The 17,666-nt window shown below is 46.0% G+C and overlaps 1 protein-coding gene across 4 annotated transcripts in view; it reads left to right on the top strand.

Moving 5' to 3' along the window:
- The window catches only part of UNC13D (unc-13 homolog D), a 707,512-nt gene that overhangs the window by 461,159 nt on the left and 228,687 nt on the right, over positions 1-17,666 (top strand). The window lies entirely within an intron of this gene.

Raw genomic sequence — 17,666 nt, forward strand, 5'->3', positions numbered from 1 at the left:
AAGACACCACAATACTTACCTAGGAAAGGAATAAACACTAACAACAACAAACTAAAGATATAAGACCATTGCCGAGGAGCTCGCAAATAACAAGTCACAACACCTCCCCATCCGAGAGGGTACGCAGCGCATGCTTCTCCTAGCAATGTATTGGATAGAATAATTAGAAGTTATACTTCCTTGCTGGGAGCCTATTTCCCTCCTGTATCAACAACTACCCATTAGAAGGGAACTTACCCATCCTTCTGTAGGCACTTGGTAAAAATGGGCCCGACCTTCCCTCACAAAAAACACAAACAAATAATAATACACTTTGGGGGCTCTTTATTACACAATGATAGAATGACACAAGAAAGAAATAACTAATGTCACAATAGACCTTCATCACAATAACACCTAAGCAATTGCTAAATGCAATTAGTAAGACACATATAAAACTTATATGTATATAAATGTACAGAACCTGAAAATAAAAGGGATAGTTAAGCATAGACAGTTGGAATATAAGAATTAGTGGAACATTTCACCAAGTTTCTACACATCTTGCTTCCACTTCGCTGGAGGGGGCCCGTCTCTCCAGCCTAATCAGGATCTCCTGCTTCACGGTCACAGCTGCACGTCTGCAACGTGAAAGATCACCACCCGTGATGGACTGCCAGAGATCGATCTAACAGACTAACAGAGATCAGAGCTCAGACACCTCCTTTAGTACAAAGTGGAAATGTCGGTCGAAGCTTCCAGCAAGCCTCGCCTCCTTTCCCATCAGATTCCTGTACCACTTCGTACCAAGGTCATAGCTTAGGTTGATCAGGCGTCTGTTATGACTACAGAATAGAATGAGCACATTCCTCTCACAAGAACCGGTCCTCTCCAGTTTAAGAAGGGTGAACAACAAGTAGAAAAAGAAACATAGCCTCTCACCTAGAAAGGCTCAGAAGATGGCGACAGCTCAGAAGATGGAGTTGCTCAAGCATAGGCCACTACTCCTGCAAAGAGCCAAAATTAGTATGCAAGAAGGCATAAGATCATGCCTAAGCCAATAGGCAAGCCCTGCCATTAAGCAAGATGAAGTCAGAAACAGAAAGAGACATAATCAAACCCTTCTTTGAAGCTTCAGGTCTACACATCACTATGTTTATGTGATGATATGAACTGCAAAGCAAGATAACATGAAAGCATGTCAAAGGCAATAGTCAGCACTGCCATAAAACAAGGTAAAGTCAGAACAGGCCTAAATTTCACTATATTAGACTAAAATATGTTGAGATTGTGGTGGGCAACGGTCATAATCGGACCGATTATCTACCAAAAATATTGGTCACTACAATGGTGAAAACCAAAATATCAGCAGGTAATGTCCCGGAGGTGAAAACAGTCTCAAAAGTGCAGAAACTGCAACAATCCGACAAAAAAGAAGAAATACACTCTAAAGCTCTCTTTTCATTCCAAACCTCTTCCAGGGAACACAGCAGAATTCCATGGTCTGCAGTGTTGAACTCCACAGAGAGGGCAAACGGATGCTGGTGTTGCTCATCAATCAAGGCTTACAGACCCAGTTCCTAATTTTTATCTCATCTAAAGCCAGCTTGGCTTGCTTCGTTCCTATGTTTGAAGATGGCCTGTAGTTTTAATGTCAATAGACTTTCCAGTTAACCCCTTGTATGCTGATGACGAACCCCAGCCGTCATACACTACGGTGCTCGTGTGCTGATGACGGCTGGGGTTCGTCATGGCCCGCCCCTGTTCTTTTGTTTACCGCACAGCGGCGGAAACGGGCCAGCAGCGAAGGGGTTAAACATGGTCAAAATTCCTTTTGTTCCAACAATCCACCACCCAAATGAGAGCCTCACCTATGTAAATGAAATGGAAGCATGCATGTGGTATTTGTCTAGTGCAGGCCTAGCCAAAAGTCAGTGATCAAAGACCTAATCAACAACTGATTGGCGAGAATGCTAGTCTGTAGGGGAAGTGGACTGTTTATGCGTTGTGTTTCTTAAAAGAAGCCTGTTTTCAGCTCCCTCCTTATAATGAGCACTGTTTGGACACTCTTGATGGACCCAGGAGTGTCATTTCAGATCATGGCTGCATAGATGCCCGTTGTGAGAAGTTGGCCTGATATATAGTGCTCACTATTCTAGTGATCACTTTGTATCATTCCAAACAACCCTTATTGATGATTGGTTGTAAGTCAACCTTATAGACCAGCTATCCTAGTAGCATGGACAAGAGCAGTCTTTAGGCTAAACTCTAGAGGGCGTGTTAAGCCAGCTGTTATACCATCACATATACCCCTTGAACACCAAGTGAAAGGACACCACACAAGTTGTTATGAAAATAAAAGGATATTTATTTATAACAAGTCTACCCTGATCTCTTTATGAGTCAGGGAGCTAAGCACACAACAAAACTCTTACGAAAATACTTTAAGTCGCACAATTTACACAAATGCCCGAGGGGCACGAAAAACCATATACACTAAAAGTGGAATGCGAAATACTAGCAGGTAAGTAACAAGATCCAGAGGCTTCAGGATCGCTAGGACTGCACTACTGAACCTTCAGGTTAGGAGCAGGAGGCCTAGGGAGATCGGGTGCAGAGTGTGCACTCTCACGCGGGATGCGGGACAAAGTCTATGGATGCTAGTATTCACAAAGTTACTGTTATCGGACGAATCCGACTAGATAGACTGAAAACGACAAAGGATCTGGACACTTAGATAGTGAACCTACGTTGGAGCACCGAAATGCTCAGGTTACCTAGCCCAGGGGCTGCGGCTGCATAGGGTTCAAAAGACGTCGGGAATCTTCGTTGAAGTCTATAGAGCCTGAAAGAAGAAGTTGCTGGCAGGCGACCAGTGAAGATATTCGGAGGGATCCAAGCCTGGATCGTTGATGGAGACGACCTGAAAGCAGAGGGGACTCAGTTCTTAATCACTAGCCAGTGATTCGGTGGGCACCAGGATGGCACCGGATGAAGTCACCTCGACCAGGTGAGTGGGCGACGCTGGACTCTGCTGTCCCTCGGACCAGGAGGTGTTGTCGGCGACCAGGCTGGAGGTGCGAGCTGTCCCACGAAGGTGTCTGCTGTCGGCGATGCTGGACCCAGGATTGGGGCAACAAACATTGGCAAAGTCAAGCCCCCGCGGTGGAGTCAAGATGGCGTTTGGAGTGGACCAGGAGGGTCCGGGGTGCTCCTCTCTTGGAAGGGAGCAAGGCCAGTCTGGAGCAACCAGACCAGCGGTGTAATCATCGTGGTTCGTCGTCAGGAGGGCCACTAGCCAGCAGGCAAGTGACCGGACAACGCGGTGAGCAGCAAAGAGCAGAAGGGCCCCACGCAGATCTCGTGGATGCTGGGGGGCTGGTCTTCGGTGCTGGAGCTGCTCAGGGTTGGGGCTTCTCAAACCCCAAAGCACTCACTCGAGGATCCCTCGGCGGTCGTGCTGGTTAAGCGTCGTGCAGTTTTGAAGATGGCCGGTCCCTTCCGGTCTCGTCACACCCACGAATCTCAGCTGGGCTGATGATGCAGGTAGAGGTCAGAGATGCCAGGGAATCCGGGTCTCGTCGAGCTGGGCAGTCTTGATCCGGAGGATGGACTTACAGCAAACCGCGATGCTTAGATGGTGCCTGCGGGTGCAGGGTGGCTACTCCTTAGCCACAAGGGAGAGTCTTCAGAAATGGTCAAGAGTCCTTTCGTGGAAAGTAGTCAAGATTCAGAATTATCTAATTTGGGAAGGGGGCCTGCTCCTACCTTTATTCTAAAAAAAGGGGCATGCACGCGACTAGGTCCTGCCCATGGGTGGGACCAGGAAGGGGGGTGGTTACACCCCTCTCCCTTGTCCGGACTTTCCCCAGCTCAGGGGCTGGTGTGCCCCTGGAACTGGTTCAAGCCGGCATATGCACAGTGAGCACCGGGGTGCCACTTGCAGTCACCTTCCTCTCAGCCCTGCCTACCTGGGATACACAAAACCCTGTCTGGGATGGTGCTAGCACTGCCCCTGACAGGAAACCCTTTGTCCAAGCTCTCCTCGCTGGAAGGACTCCCAGCAGCAGGAGGTCAGACTTGTGTCTGTGGTGGCAGCATCCATTTTGTGATGCTGAGGCTCGAGTTAGCTTTAACCGGAGTTCACAGTTATATACATGTCGTGTCCCTCTAGAAGGGTGGAATGCTAACCCTATCTCCAGAATTGGCGAGGGGTTAGTATTCCAATTCGTATGGCACCTTACTCGACATGTTTTGATAAAGCGATACCAAAGATAGCAAATAACCGCGAGGATTATAATGCACTTAAGAGTATATGGTACGCGTTATCATGGAACAGCTATTAGGACTTGGTTCCGCAAGCTGCAGACGGGCTCAGCTCATGCCAGAGCACCATCTCACATAATTCCAAGCACTCTGCCTTCAGGATTGATAAGGCCTGCCATAGGAGTGACTGATAGGAATATATGTGTCCATTTTAGGGTTAGATATAGAGATACTATATTTAAAGCAAAGGGTGATTACACCACTTTGCCCCAGCTGTCGTGCAGCCAGTTGTGTCAGATTTGGATGGCCAGCCAGGGGTGGCATAATACATGCTGCAGCCCCTGGTAGGCCCTGGGTACACCTATGCCCTGGATACCTAAGGTATGCTCTACAGGGACTGATAAGGTGACTCAGTATCCAATTAGATATGCACCTAAGGTACATGGAATCCATTTTACAGAGAGAGCAGTAGGCCTGGGGCCCTGAATAGCAGGGTCCCAGGTCAACTAAGTCGGAAAACCAGCAAAAACACCAGGCAAAAAGTTGGGGGTAACCATAGTCAGATATCCACCTTCCTACACCCGTTCCCTTATGTTTTTCATTTTTGCACAAATGTTGCTAGATGCCAACATCTTCACTGTTCAGTTCCAGGAGAGCTGATGGAGATCCCATAGTTCTGTTCACCGGGTATAGTGAAGAAATAAACCAATTAAGGACAAAAAATTATGGATGGGAATGCAACGAAGTGATTGCCAGTGGTGGAGACTTCTCAAGTGTTCTACTTTTCACCTTTGTTTTACCAGTGTGATGCCCAAAGTGCGACTTATGTCCCATTCTTGCTGTGCCACAGCACCTTATTGATGAAGTCCAACAAGATCAAAACTGATCTCGGTTGCTAGTATTAAAAGTTCAAAGGGAGTATTACCTGGCAATTCAGATTATACTGTTTATATTGCAGTAGGACTGTCTTAATTCCATAAGGCCGGTCTGTAGTGGCATAGTCAGTAAAAAGATTGATGACAGGAATGTGGCCAAATGATTGCTAGTGGCTGCGATTTTTATCTTTTCAAACATTGCATCCACCACATCCAGCACCTTTTCTTTTTTTGTTCTAAATTATTTTTGACCAAGAATATACCATGTTAAAAGGGTCATACACAAGTAAAACAAATTTAGGATGCCATAGTCTGAGTCCAGTTCCAGGAGAGTGACTAGAGATCCCAAGCATAAACCTATAAAGGATCCATCTGATATCCCAGTTAGTGCAATGATGGCAGATCTATCTATGGACCACTACCTTCTGTGCTGACTGGAGATACTAAACTTCAGGGGCCTAATAACAAAAATTTTGCCATAATTAATGGGCCCTCCCATTGTGAATGGGGTGTCCTCTGGGTTTAAGACTTCATCAGACTATACAGGAAATTGGATTTTAGGGTAAAAGTCTAACTCTCACTTCCAATAGAAATATTTCTTGGACCATTGGTGCTAGAATGTTGTTTCATATGTTTATGAATTCACAGAGAAGAAACAGTGCAGGGGTGAAGAGAAAAGATCATCATATACATCTGGGGCTTGAAGGAGACAGAACTGCCATTATATGGGTGGCGGATGGCGCCGACTCACAAAACTAAAACTAAAAGCAGGTACATGACCCAAACAATGAAATTGAGTTGCTTGGATGACTGTGGCTTGTAGCATTACAAGGATCCTGTGGTCATTTGCAGCTGGTCTGTTGAGGAAACGTGCAGAGATATTTTTGGTTGACTGTGCTTTTGCAAGTTTTCTAGAAGGCAGTGGTTGGCTTCTCACCAAGCCAGTCAGTTCAGCTCCCATTCTTTGGGCCAGTCACAGCATCAAGGTTTTTCAGGACCCAGGATGTGTCCCACTCCCTTCAGGGAATCGGCAATCTGCAAGGACCTGCCTCTCACAAATATTGCTCACTGTTCATTGCAAAGTCCCCTTTAATTCTAATGAAATAAATGTTACTGACTCGAGAGGACCAGAAACCAAGTTTTGCATTCTCTAAATTGCTAATTCTTCCTCTTGTCTGGGTAAGTACATCTTGCCCTTTATCCTGTTACCACCAGCTCTGGTGCAGCTAGAAGAGCCTGGACAATCCAGTCCAAACTGGTCAAGGATTTTTTACTTCCTACACATCTTACCCACACTGTTAATTGTTTTGCTGTGGATAAAATATATATTTAAAAATGCAAAGCAGAAATTTCATAATTGTATATGTTTCTCCCCGGAGTAATTCCTTGGTGGGGGCACTGTTGTCGGCAATTAAAAAGTTTAGTCTCTTCGAGGAAGTCTTGAAAAACTGCAATAGCTTTGCACACCTAGATTGGGTAATATTTGGCATTCTTTGTTGCAGAACTGTTTACACACTGTCTGGTTCCTTGAAGAACATGATGGACAACAGTCTTTAAGTCATGACACACATTCTCTGTTCGATTCAGTTCAGGGTTTTGGCTAGGCTCCTCAATGACATTACCTCTATTTCCTAACTTACTCCATTGTAACTTTGGCTGTGTGCTTCAGGTCATTGTCATCCTGGTAGGTGAGCTTTGTTGCAGAGAGCAGCAGGTTTTCTTCAAGGACATTTCTGTACTCCGGCATGTTCATATTCGCTTCGTTCCCAACAATTGCCCTAATTCCTGCCCTTGAGATACATCGCTTACAAAAGATGCTTATGCTACCTTGTTTCTCAGTAGCCTTTTTTTCTGAATTGAATTTATTTATTTATATTGCACAGTTACTTAAAACCATTTGCAGTACAACTTACATACAATTAAAAAGAAAGTTCGAACAACCAGTTTAAAAAAGTATTCATAAAAAAAGCATTTACATACAGCACTATCAAAACATAGTAAAAGGATGAATATATACATTAGTAAAACGACAAGCGATTTTTTGTTCAACAGTTTTGCAAAATTTTATACGAGTTCTAAGATTTAATAGTTAAAATGACATCTTCACCAGGTGGTTACTGGAGACAAATTATTTAATAAACCAGATTGACTTTCGTGTTGCCCGGACCCTCTTCTTCCATAAGCCTAAGTCGGAGCTCAGCCATGTATCTCCCAAACCTGGCCAAGTCTGGCGGTAGAGTGCAGGAAAAGAGTACAGAAACAGCTTCTTTTACTGTCCGGACCCTGCTACGCAGCCATGTTTGTTTTAAAAGGTTCTGACGGGGCTGAAGCATATCGGGACAGCAACAAAGTGTATCAGAGATTCATGTTTGAAGTTGCAGATTCTACATCTTCTCAGTAGCCTTGATGTTTGAAGTACTGCATTAGAATGGTTCCAAACATATAACTTTGCATGTAGGTCAAAATGTTTCATTTTCGCACTGCCAGGCTACAAAATGTTCTTGACATATGAATACAGAATGAATCTTCCAGGTGTTTACTTTCATACTTCAAACATGATTCACAACTTGGTTTTTAGTAGACTCTGATCAGTTTCCTCACTCCCTATTTTAGGTTGCGTAGACGACCTGCACTAGAACAGTATCTCGGGGTGCTATACACCTTCCATTTGTTATTAATCATCTCAAGGGATATTCAAGGTAGTGGAGATTATATTATGCCTATTCCCTGATTTGTGCCTCTTTGGAGTTAGTTTGAAAACTCCTTGGTGCTCATGGTTGAGAGTACCCATCTCTGGCAGATTAATTTAACGTTTAATGTGAAGTTGGGTTATACCTGAGCTAATTTAGGATTGCTTTTACAATTGAGTGAACACTTATCCAGCAAAGAAATGTCAGTATTTTTATTTCTTTATTTGGTAAAACTTTCTGGAATATTTTTCATTTGAAAGTTGGGGTATACGATTTGTAAATACATGAAAATTAATCTTTTTTAGATCTAGGCTGTAAAGCAACAAAATAAAAATATAATCGCCGGACAGTTATTGTGTTATCACTAATAGATGGTGCTGCCATGCTCAGGCCTCAGATTAACCTCCACACACAGTGCCGAGTACAGGAAGCAAAATGAACACACCCTTCTGGTAATGAAGGAACACTAGTCGGGCGACAGGTGAATTGGTGAGGCGTGGGAGGCAGTTTCTGAAAACCCTTGATTGCTTTTGTTGTCAGACCAGGTTAATAACTTCACATGTCACTGATTCCTCCTTATCCCGTTTCCTCTTTCCACTCAGCATCAGAGGAATTTCTGTGCATGGGGATTATGACGCGCATTACCTTGAATGAGATTATACAGTAGATCTGTACAGACATGTTGCCAGTAGAAAGAGAAGGAGAAAACCCCCCCACCATTGAATGAATGAATGAATGATCACGCTGGTAAAGCCCACAGCTACCCAAAGACTTCCAGGTGCTAGAAATGCAAGGTACCACGGCCCAAAGAGTAAGTCAAGGCTAGTTTCCACTGAGCAGCCACATTTCCAACTGCCTAACGGCAGATTGTTCCATCCCTTAGTTGCCAAATAGGTGAAAGAGCGACCTCCTCTTTTTAACAAATTTGATTCTAGGCATCTTAAAAAGATGATCCCCAGATGACCTCAGCGATCTTGAGGTACATATCTATTTAGGTCCCGTATCATAATATGCTCTGGGAGCCAAAACCAGATCTTTAAAAAGTGTATGTATTTTTTTACTTGCAGATAATTACACCTTTAAGGTGTGCAGATATAGGCATTCTGCATCATATGTTCAAGATCGAAGGGCCACAGCATTCTGGGCTGTCTGTAAACGGTTGATCAAATATTTAGGAAATCCTAGGTATAGCACATTGGCCAAGTCCATCTTTGATGCAATTGGGGCATTGAGTATGATTCTCCGGGTCTCATTATTAAGAAGATCAAGTGCTTTCCTTAACAACATAAGAAGGTAAAAACAGGTGCTGGCTGCAGAAATAATTTTGGGGCAGAAAGGAAGTTCGCTCTCAAATGTAACCCACAGTTGTTTGGGCTAGAGAATGGCTTAGGAGGGTCGCATAACTCTGTGGGCCACCAGTTGTTGCCCCAATCTTTCTTGGTCTGGACCGAAATGCAAGATTTCAGTCTTATCTGAATTGCATTTCAATCTGCTCTTATTTTTCCAGTCACCCAACTGTACGAGACAGTTTTAAAAGCGTGTTGGGTGGTACCGATATTTGTTCCCATAGAGAGAATAAGTTGAGTGTTGTCTATAGGTGAGACGACTTGAATGGGGTCTTGATCTCTCACCCCTTTCTCCCCAAGGTGACATTGAAAATGTTCACCCTAACCATTTTATTTTGGGGTAGGAGATTGTGTGCTCTAGATCTCGAGGATGAATTTGTTGACATTTCTATTTGGCTCCATGAGTTTTCCAGTTCAATGTTCTACCAGTTTCCAGGGTTTTTACGAGGGTGTTTGCAGCAGTGACTGTATTTATGAGGCTACATGCCCGCATGACTCCTTTTATCTAGTTGATTGTCTGGTAGGGCTCCGTATGCTCAGTCTGCCATTTAACCTCGTAGTTTAACAACCGCTTCTCTGCACCTGGAGTATTCTTTTTTGCTTCCAGACTAAGGCTGTTTCATAAGGGCATATCTGAAGACTGAATGCAAGGGGCCCCATCCCCCATTACATGATTACACCTATTCAGGATACTGAGCAATACTCCATCCCATCAGCAGGCCTCAGCATAATAGGTACAGAAGGAGTAGAGTCATGTGATATTTTTCATTTTGTGGTCTATTCACAAGGTTATACATGAAGGCTTGTCTTCTTCATTGAGCGTCTCTTTGTAAGAATAAATAGTCTACAATCCATGTTCATTGTGCTGTCGCACTCTGCGAGGGCTCTCTCTCGTCACCCCTTCCCCTTAGTTGGTGCTCTTGCTCACTTGAGCATGTGGTTTTCAGCCTCCATGCTCTGCCAAAGGGATATATACGTATATGTATTTCACGGAAAAAAGCGAAAGTTACAGGGATGATCTGAAAGAGACTGTAGTTATAGATTCCTTACCTTTAGAATTACCCCCAGGCGTCAGACTGGATCTGGAGATTTTTCTTAAGCAGTACCCCTACACGTTGGTAGGTGGCGTCAGTCGACTCCGCGTCCTTCGTCAGCATCGTAATCTCCGAGATGACGTCATGGTGTCTATTTAGATGCCACCCCTGCGCGCTAACGCCAGTAGTTTCTTTTTCCACGCCAGCCTGCGCAGATCCGGAGAGAGCTCGCCCCTTAGTCACTTTTTGACTAACTTTTTCTCGACATCTTTTTGAGTCATCGACTCCTGGTAGCACAAGGGATGTCACATCACCGGACCTGATTCAAGCCATGTGAGGCCTGTAACCGCCTGCTATTGGTTACTGACCCCAACCTCGTGTGCCTCTGGTGCCTGGAGCGTGACCTCGACCCGAAGTTGTGCTCCAACTGCCGGGCCATGAATCCGAAGTCTTTGCGGGAGCGGTCCTGTTAGCTCTTGGAGGCCCGGCAGTCGGCTCCGTGCCATTCAAGGTCTCGGTCGAGAGGAAGGTCTCGGGACCGATCGTGGAGCCACCATCACCATTCGTCATCAACGTTTTTGCACTCCTCGGGTAAGTCAAAGCACAATAAGAAGGCGAAGAAGCACCATCGCTCTTTGCCTTCTCCCAGTCCGTCAGCCGACGCTTCATGGGACCCGGAGCATCGTGGCTCTCTAGCTCCGTCTTCAGAGACTGCTTCTGGTCCGGCTCTGCGGTTCCCTCCTTTTCCTGGACCGGAGCATCCCCTGCCCAGCAGCAAGCTTTTTACAAAGCACTTCATGGCATCTTTGAGCAGCACAACTCCGCCAGCGTGCCTTTAGGCCCCGCGGACTCAGCTGGGGGCCCTGGGCGTTTGATGCCAGCGGCTCTGGCCTCGGTGCCAGAGGGCCCCAGAGGATCCAGGTCTGGATCTGGATCGACTCCATCTACCTCGGGTACCTTCCCTGCCGCCGATTCCAGTGACGATGCCCCGCGGAGCCGGTGTGTGCCCCAGGCCGGCACCAACCCCAGCCTCACCTCTGACTTGGACACAATGCCGGGCCAACGCCGCTTAAAATCGGTACCAGCGGCGGAAGGTACGTTTGTGCCTCTGTTCATCCCTGGTGTTCCCTTCAGGCCTTAATGGCTACCAGAGGAGGGTGAGGGGGACTGGGAGGTGTCTGTGGACCCTTCGACTGATCAGCTCGACGAGCCGGACTGACAAGAGGAACTGGGTGATGGAAATTGTTTGGATACCTCCCCAGACCTTGGCATGCTCTCTCCACCTATCGTGGCTATGGAGAAGGGAGCTTCACACGCAGTGGTGTTGCGTATGGCGGCTGAGGCCTTGGGCCTGTTGCTACCTACGGTGGCAGTCAGGACTAACCTCCTGACAGAGGTGCTTCAACCAGCAGCTGCCTCTTCTAAGCCCCTTGTGCCTTTAAATGAAGCCCTCACCGATGTCCTTCTGGGCACGTGTTCCAAGCCCAGCACAGGGGCTCCTGTGGACAGGATGACTGCCCAACGCCATCGCCCGGCCCCGGGCAACCCACTTTTCCTCTCCCAACACCCTACGCCCGAAAGCTTGGTGGTCCAAGTCTCGTCCTCAAAGGGTGCATTCCCTACTGCTCCACCAGATAGGGATACCAAGAAGTTGGACAACCTTGGGAAGAAAACGTTTTCTTCTGCCAGCTTAGCACTGCGGTCGATAAACACTGCATGCCTCTTGGGACGTTATACCCATACAGTGTGGGATACAGTTGCGCAAGTGCTGCCACAGTGCCCGGAGGAGGCCAGGCCGTTCTTACACGCGCAGTGGCAGAGGGTCAAGATGCAGCTAAGCTCACCACTAGATGCGGGCTGGACACCAGTGACTCTCTGGGCAGATCTGTTTCCACGTCAGTAGCCTTAAGGCGCTATGCCTGGTTGAGGGCATCTGGTTCCTCTGGGGATAGCCATTCCACCCTTCTGGACATGCCCTTTGATGGCCGTCACCTGTTTGGTGACAAGGTGGACTATGCGCTCAAGCACTTCAAGGATTCTAGGGCTACCGCCAAGTCCTTGGACCTCGAAGCGACTTCCACGCAGTCTGCCTTTTGCCCCTTTTGTGGCTACAGAAGGGGTACCCCACCACATTCAACCCAGTCTAGCCACTGGGTCACACAAGCTTCCCAGCCCCCAGAGCCACCGACGCGGGTCTGGGGGCCAGCGGGTGGGATGGTGCACCCATAACACCCCTGTAGCAGCCTCCAAACACTACTAGTTTGACCTTTCAGGGCCATCAAAGGCCAGTGGGCGGCAGGATTCGCCACGACCTTCCCCACTGGCTGAACATCATGTTGGGTGTGTTTTTGCAGATAGTCCCAGGGGGCTACTCCCTCCCCTTCAAGAGTACCCCTCCCTCGATGCCACCAGCCTTTCATTGCATGTCAGAGCTTCAGTTGGCCCTTCTCCACCAGGAAGTTGCAGCTCTCTTAGCCATGGGAGCTATCGAAAAGTTCCCAGTGCCAGTAGTAAGTTGTGGTTGCTACTCCCACTACTTACTGGTACCCAAAAAGGACAAAGGCCTGCGTCCTATCTTAGACCTCAGGGCCCACAACCGCTTCCTTCAGAAGGAGAAGGTCTAAATGCTCAGGTTGGCTCAAGTCCTGTCTGCCCTCGACCCCAGAGACTATATGGTAGTGTTGGACTTGCAGGACGCATATTTCAAGACCTGGTCTTCGGCTGAACAGCACTGCTTCCCCACCCCCAACGACTTGAGACCCTCACAGGTGAGGAGCTCACTTACAATTCCCTGATGGATTGATTTCCATATCCCTGTCCTGCCAGCCCACATGCGTTAACTGCGGTTCACGGTAGGACATGTGCATTTTCAGTTTACCCTGCTCCCCTTTGGCCTCAACAGCACCACTCGGGTGTGAACGTAAGTGATGGCGGTGGTCGCAGCTCATCTGCACAGATCAGGGGTTCCAGTCTTTCCCTATCTCGACGACTGGCTGTTGAATGTGGGCTCGCCCTAGGCTTTCATCTCCCACCTCCAGACTACGTCGGACCTCCATTCGCTGGGGTTCAATATCAACATGCTGAAGTCACACTTGACTCCGTCTCAGAAGCTCCCTTTCATCGGAGCAGTTCTGGATACAGTGCGTTTCAGGCGTTTCGCTCCGAGCAGTGTGTCTGCGATATTTGGGCTATAATACCGATGTTTCAGCCTCTATTTCGGATTTCGGTGAGATTGACTCTGAGGCTGCTGGGCCTCATGGGCCTCTGCATCCTGCTGGTGGATCATGCCAGGTGACATATGCGGGCTCTGCAGAGGGACCTGAAGCTATAGTGGGCGCAGCATCACAGGAATCTTTCTGATGTCGCCCAGATCTCGGAGGGTACTGCACGTCAATTGCAGTGGTGGGTCTCAAATCAGTATTGGGTCAGCGGCAGATTCCTCTCCCTTCCACAACCAGAGTTCATGGTAGTGACGGATGCATCACTCTTGGTATGGGGCGGCCACCTAGGAGAGGCGGAGATCAGGGGTCTCTGGCGGAGTCTGGTCTTCACATCAAGCTTTTTCGAGCTCTGGGCGATCCTTCTTGCCCTGAAGACATTCCTTCCTTCTGTCAAGGTAAGAGTAGTGCAGGTGTTCACAGACAACACCACCGCCACGTGGTAATGCAACAAACAGGGCGGGTGGGGTCATGGACCCTGTGTCAAGAGGCTCTTTGCCTTTTGAAAATGTGGAACGATCGCACTCCTAGTTGAAAAAGTGAGGTAATATGTTAATCCAAGTAGGTAGGTGCTGTTTGGTGTGCCCCACTGAGTATTGGGGTCCTGTGAACTCACTGTAGCATTATCCTGAATGAGGGTAACGTCCCCAAACGCACTCAATAAAGAAAATTGTAAGGCTGATGTAATTTGATTAGTACGAAATAAAGTTTTATTCAAAGTTCCTTTTGATTATATTTTCATTTTTCAATTGTTTCTTTTCTTTGTAATGTTATAGTCACATCCAAACGTTTATATCAGTGTTCTATCTACATGCCCAATGCATTTCGGGCACTAGGCCCTTCTTCAGGGGCTCGAAATTCTGTGCAAACAAAGGAAATATCCATCAATCTATTAGAACCATTACATATGAGTAGCTCATCCGTATATGCATTTCACCAAGGGTAAAACCTTATAGCCCGCTGGTGCCAAGTAAAAAACCATGTGTAAGGATGAATACAAGAATTATACCAAACATTCAAAAGAACATTAACATAGATCATTATAAATGTCATCCACTAATTTCCAACAAAAGAAAAATAGTAAGTGTACGTTAAAACGAGTACGGTGTCCAAAATGTAGAAAACATATGACAAAATGAATACCTTAGGATAGGTCTTTTGTGTCTTTCATAAGAACGTGTGTGATGCTCAATCACGAATCTTTATCTGGAATACCAAAGTGTACCAGTAAACAACCGGGGGTAAACACGACCTGCTGTCATTATATGAAAAAAACATGTAAGAGCCGTACCTTAAACGTGTCCTAATGTCCACTGAGTAATAGCGTATTATAAAGCGAACCCGGACGGATTCTGCAAATGTAAAAAATTACAGGGATCTTATGAGTCACCTCATAAACTTATCGGTAACGGTATCCTGGAGTCTATAGAACACGTATAGCGTGTCTTACCAAAATTCAGCGTCCAGCGCCGCCATAACCTCGACCGAGCGTGACCCGGAAGTGTACGTTATGCGTGAAAGACGGAAAGTAAATACGTTCGGTCTTAATGGATAGGGAAGGTAGACTCCCATCTCTGGTGTCAACATAGGGAAAAACATAAGAAAAAAGACTGTGATAGAATCACGTGAAACGCGAAAGGTGCACGAAAACGAAATAAATGCCGAAAAGTGAATAACTACGTTCGGTTTTAGTGAAGGAAACAGAGTGTTGATTCCTATTATATATGTCAACATCGGGAAAGTAGAATAGCTTAAATCGCGTGAAACGCGAAAGATGCAGAAATAAACTAAATGAGTAACTATTTAACTCACTATTCTTAAATGTGTACGATTAAGTGGATATGTGATTATCCGAAATCGGCCATTTCTGTACATGGGTAATGGAAATAATTACATCTCATCAAAAAACAATCCTGTACAAGTCTAGAAAACAGACCAATTACTGTGCATGTGTAATCTTGTACAGCCTATCATCGAAAACTGATTACAGTATTTATAGTTTAATATCAAACATGTCATAGAAAACAATTTAAGTCACTTCGATCATTAAGTCCCTTCGGCTGAATGGTATTCAAGAGGGTCATCCAGGATATCTCCCTTCTCAATAAATGTTGGCTTTTGTTTCTCCCCGGTAAAATTGCTGGTTGTTCCAAAATTAAAAATCTCACTTGACTAACTGTGTGATTATGTGCGTTGAAATGGGCTGCCAAGGGGGATTTAGCATTTTTGGTTCGTATGTTACTCTTATGTTCTGTTAATCTCGTCTTGATTTTTCTTTCCGTTTTGCCAACATATGCTAGGCCACATGGGCACTTAATCATATATATAACATTTCGACTGTCGCAGGTCGTGTTTACTTTCAATTTTATAGGTGTTCCTTGGCTGGGGTGTCGAATCTCTTTTCCTTTAATGATAGCATTGCAATTGCTACAATTGTGGCAAGGTAACGTCCCTTTATATGTTTCTGTAGGTGCGCTTTGTCGTTGGTTTAATAACTCTTTGATGTTTTTGGAACGTTGGTATGCAAATCTTGGTGGTAAAGAAAAAATACCATTAAAGTCTTCCTCTAGTGACAGTAACGACCAATGTTTCAATAAAATTCTTTTGATGTTGTAACTCTCGGTGGAGCATTCTTTCTTGGGTTGTGCTTCTGTCTTTGGTTTTTAGTAGAGTGTCTCTATCAACTTTGTTTGTCTTTTCCATTGCTTCTTGAAGGATGCCTTGGGGATATCCTCGCTCTCTGAATTTCTCTGTAGTGATTTTCATATCTTTCTGAAATGTTTCTTCGGTTGATGAAATTCGCTTGATACGGAGAAGTTGGGAATACGGTAAATGTTTTTTTAGAGAATGTTGATGAAAACTCTGAAAGTGCAGTAGATTATTCCTGTCGGTAATTTTGGTGTACATACGTGTATTTAGTTTTCCTTGAGCATTGCTGATCATTACATCCAAAAATGGTAATTGATTGGCGTGTATCTGGTGGGTAAATTGTATCCTGTCGTTGATTTGGTTAAGTTGTGATATGGCTTGGAGTAGTGACTGTTCCGATCCCTTCCATAAAATGAAAATATCATCAATGTATCGTTTGTACAAGATGAGATTATCCGTCCAATTTTCATTGTGTAGTATATTGTCTAGTTCGAATCTGTACATGAACAAATTTGCGTACGCCGGTGCCGCACAATTTCCCATTGCGGTACCCGAGCATTGAATGAAATACTCGTTATTCCAGCTAAAGAAGCATTTTGGACATTCCTGGAACATAAGGGCATATCACTGGTGGTTTAACAGCTGGCAGTTTCTGGGAATGCCAGGGTGGATGAGCTCAGCTGTTGTTTCATAATGGATCACGAATGGCGTCTTCACTTGGAGGTGGTGCAAGGTTTCTTTCAGTAGTGGGAAGAGCCTTGGTTAGATCTGCTCGCCACAGAAAAGAACACACGTCAGCAATTCTGCGCTTTGGAATTTCCAAGGCGGCACTCGCTCAGCAATGCTTTTCGTCGCAAGTGGAATTGCGGGCTCCTGTATGCCTTTCCGCTTATACCACTTCTGCCCAGAGTGCTGAAGAAGATCAAGCGCGACTGGGCCCAAGTCATTCTTGTGGCCTCGGACTGGGTATGAAGAGTCTGCTACCCCGAGCTCTTGAGCATAGCCATCGATCCTCCGATCAGACTGCCTCTTCGAGAGGATCTTGTGTCGCAGCAGCATGGGTCGGTCCTCCACCGAACCTGTCCAGCCTCCACCTTCTTGCGTGGAGATTGAGCGGCGACAGTTGACAGCTTTCGACTTTCCTCACGAAGTTTGTATCGTCAGCTTGGCTGCTAGGCGTCCCTCCACTAAAACGGTATAGGCCTGTAGATGGACTAAATTAGTGGCATGGTGCACTGCAAAGGCTGTGGATCCCCTTTCTGCCTCTCTTTGGAGGTACTCTTATTCATTCTCTCCTTGACCCAGCAGTGTCCTGCGCACTCTCAAAGGTTACCTTTGGGCCATATCCGCCTTTCTTCGCCTTCCTGAAAAACCTTCTCTTTTCAAGTCCCCTATTGTAAACAGATTTCTAAAGGGCATTACTCACCTCTTTCCTCCTGCTCCGTTCATAATGCCCCAATGGAACTTGAACCTGGTCTTAACATATCTAATATGTGCTCCCTTCGAGCCTCTTCACAACTGTCCTTTTCGGCTCCTCACTCTGAAGACAGCTTTCCTTGTTGCCTTCACCTCTGCCCGCAGCGTGAGTGAGCTGCAAGCTCTATCTTCC

Source organism: Lissotriton vulgaris, chromosome 7, assembly GCF_964263255.1.
Source record: "Lissotriton vulgaris chromosome 7, aLisVul1.2, whole genome shotgun sequence".
Taxonomy (NCBI): Eukaryota; Metazoa; Chordata; class Amphibia; order Caudata; family Salamandridae; genus Lissotriton; species Lissotriton vulgaris.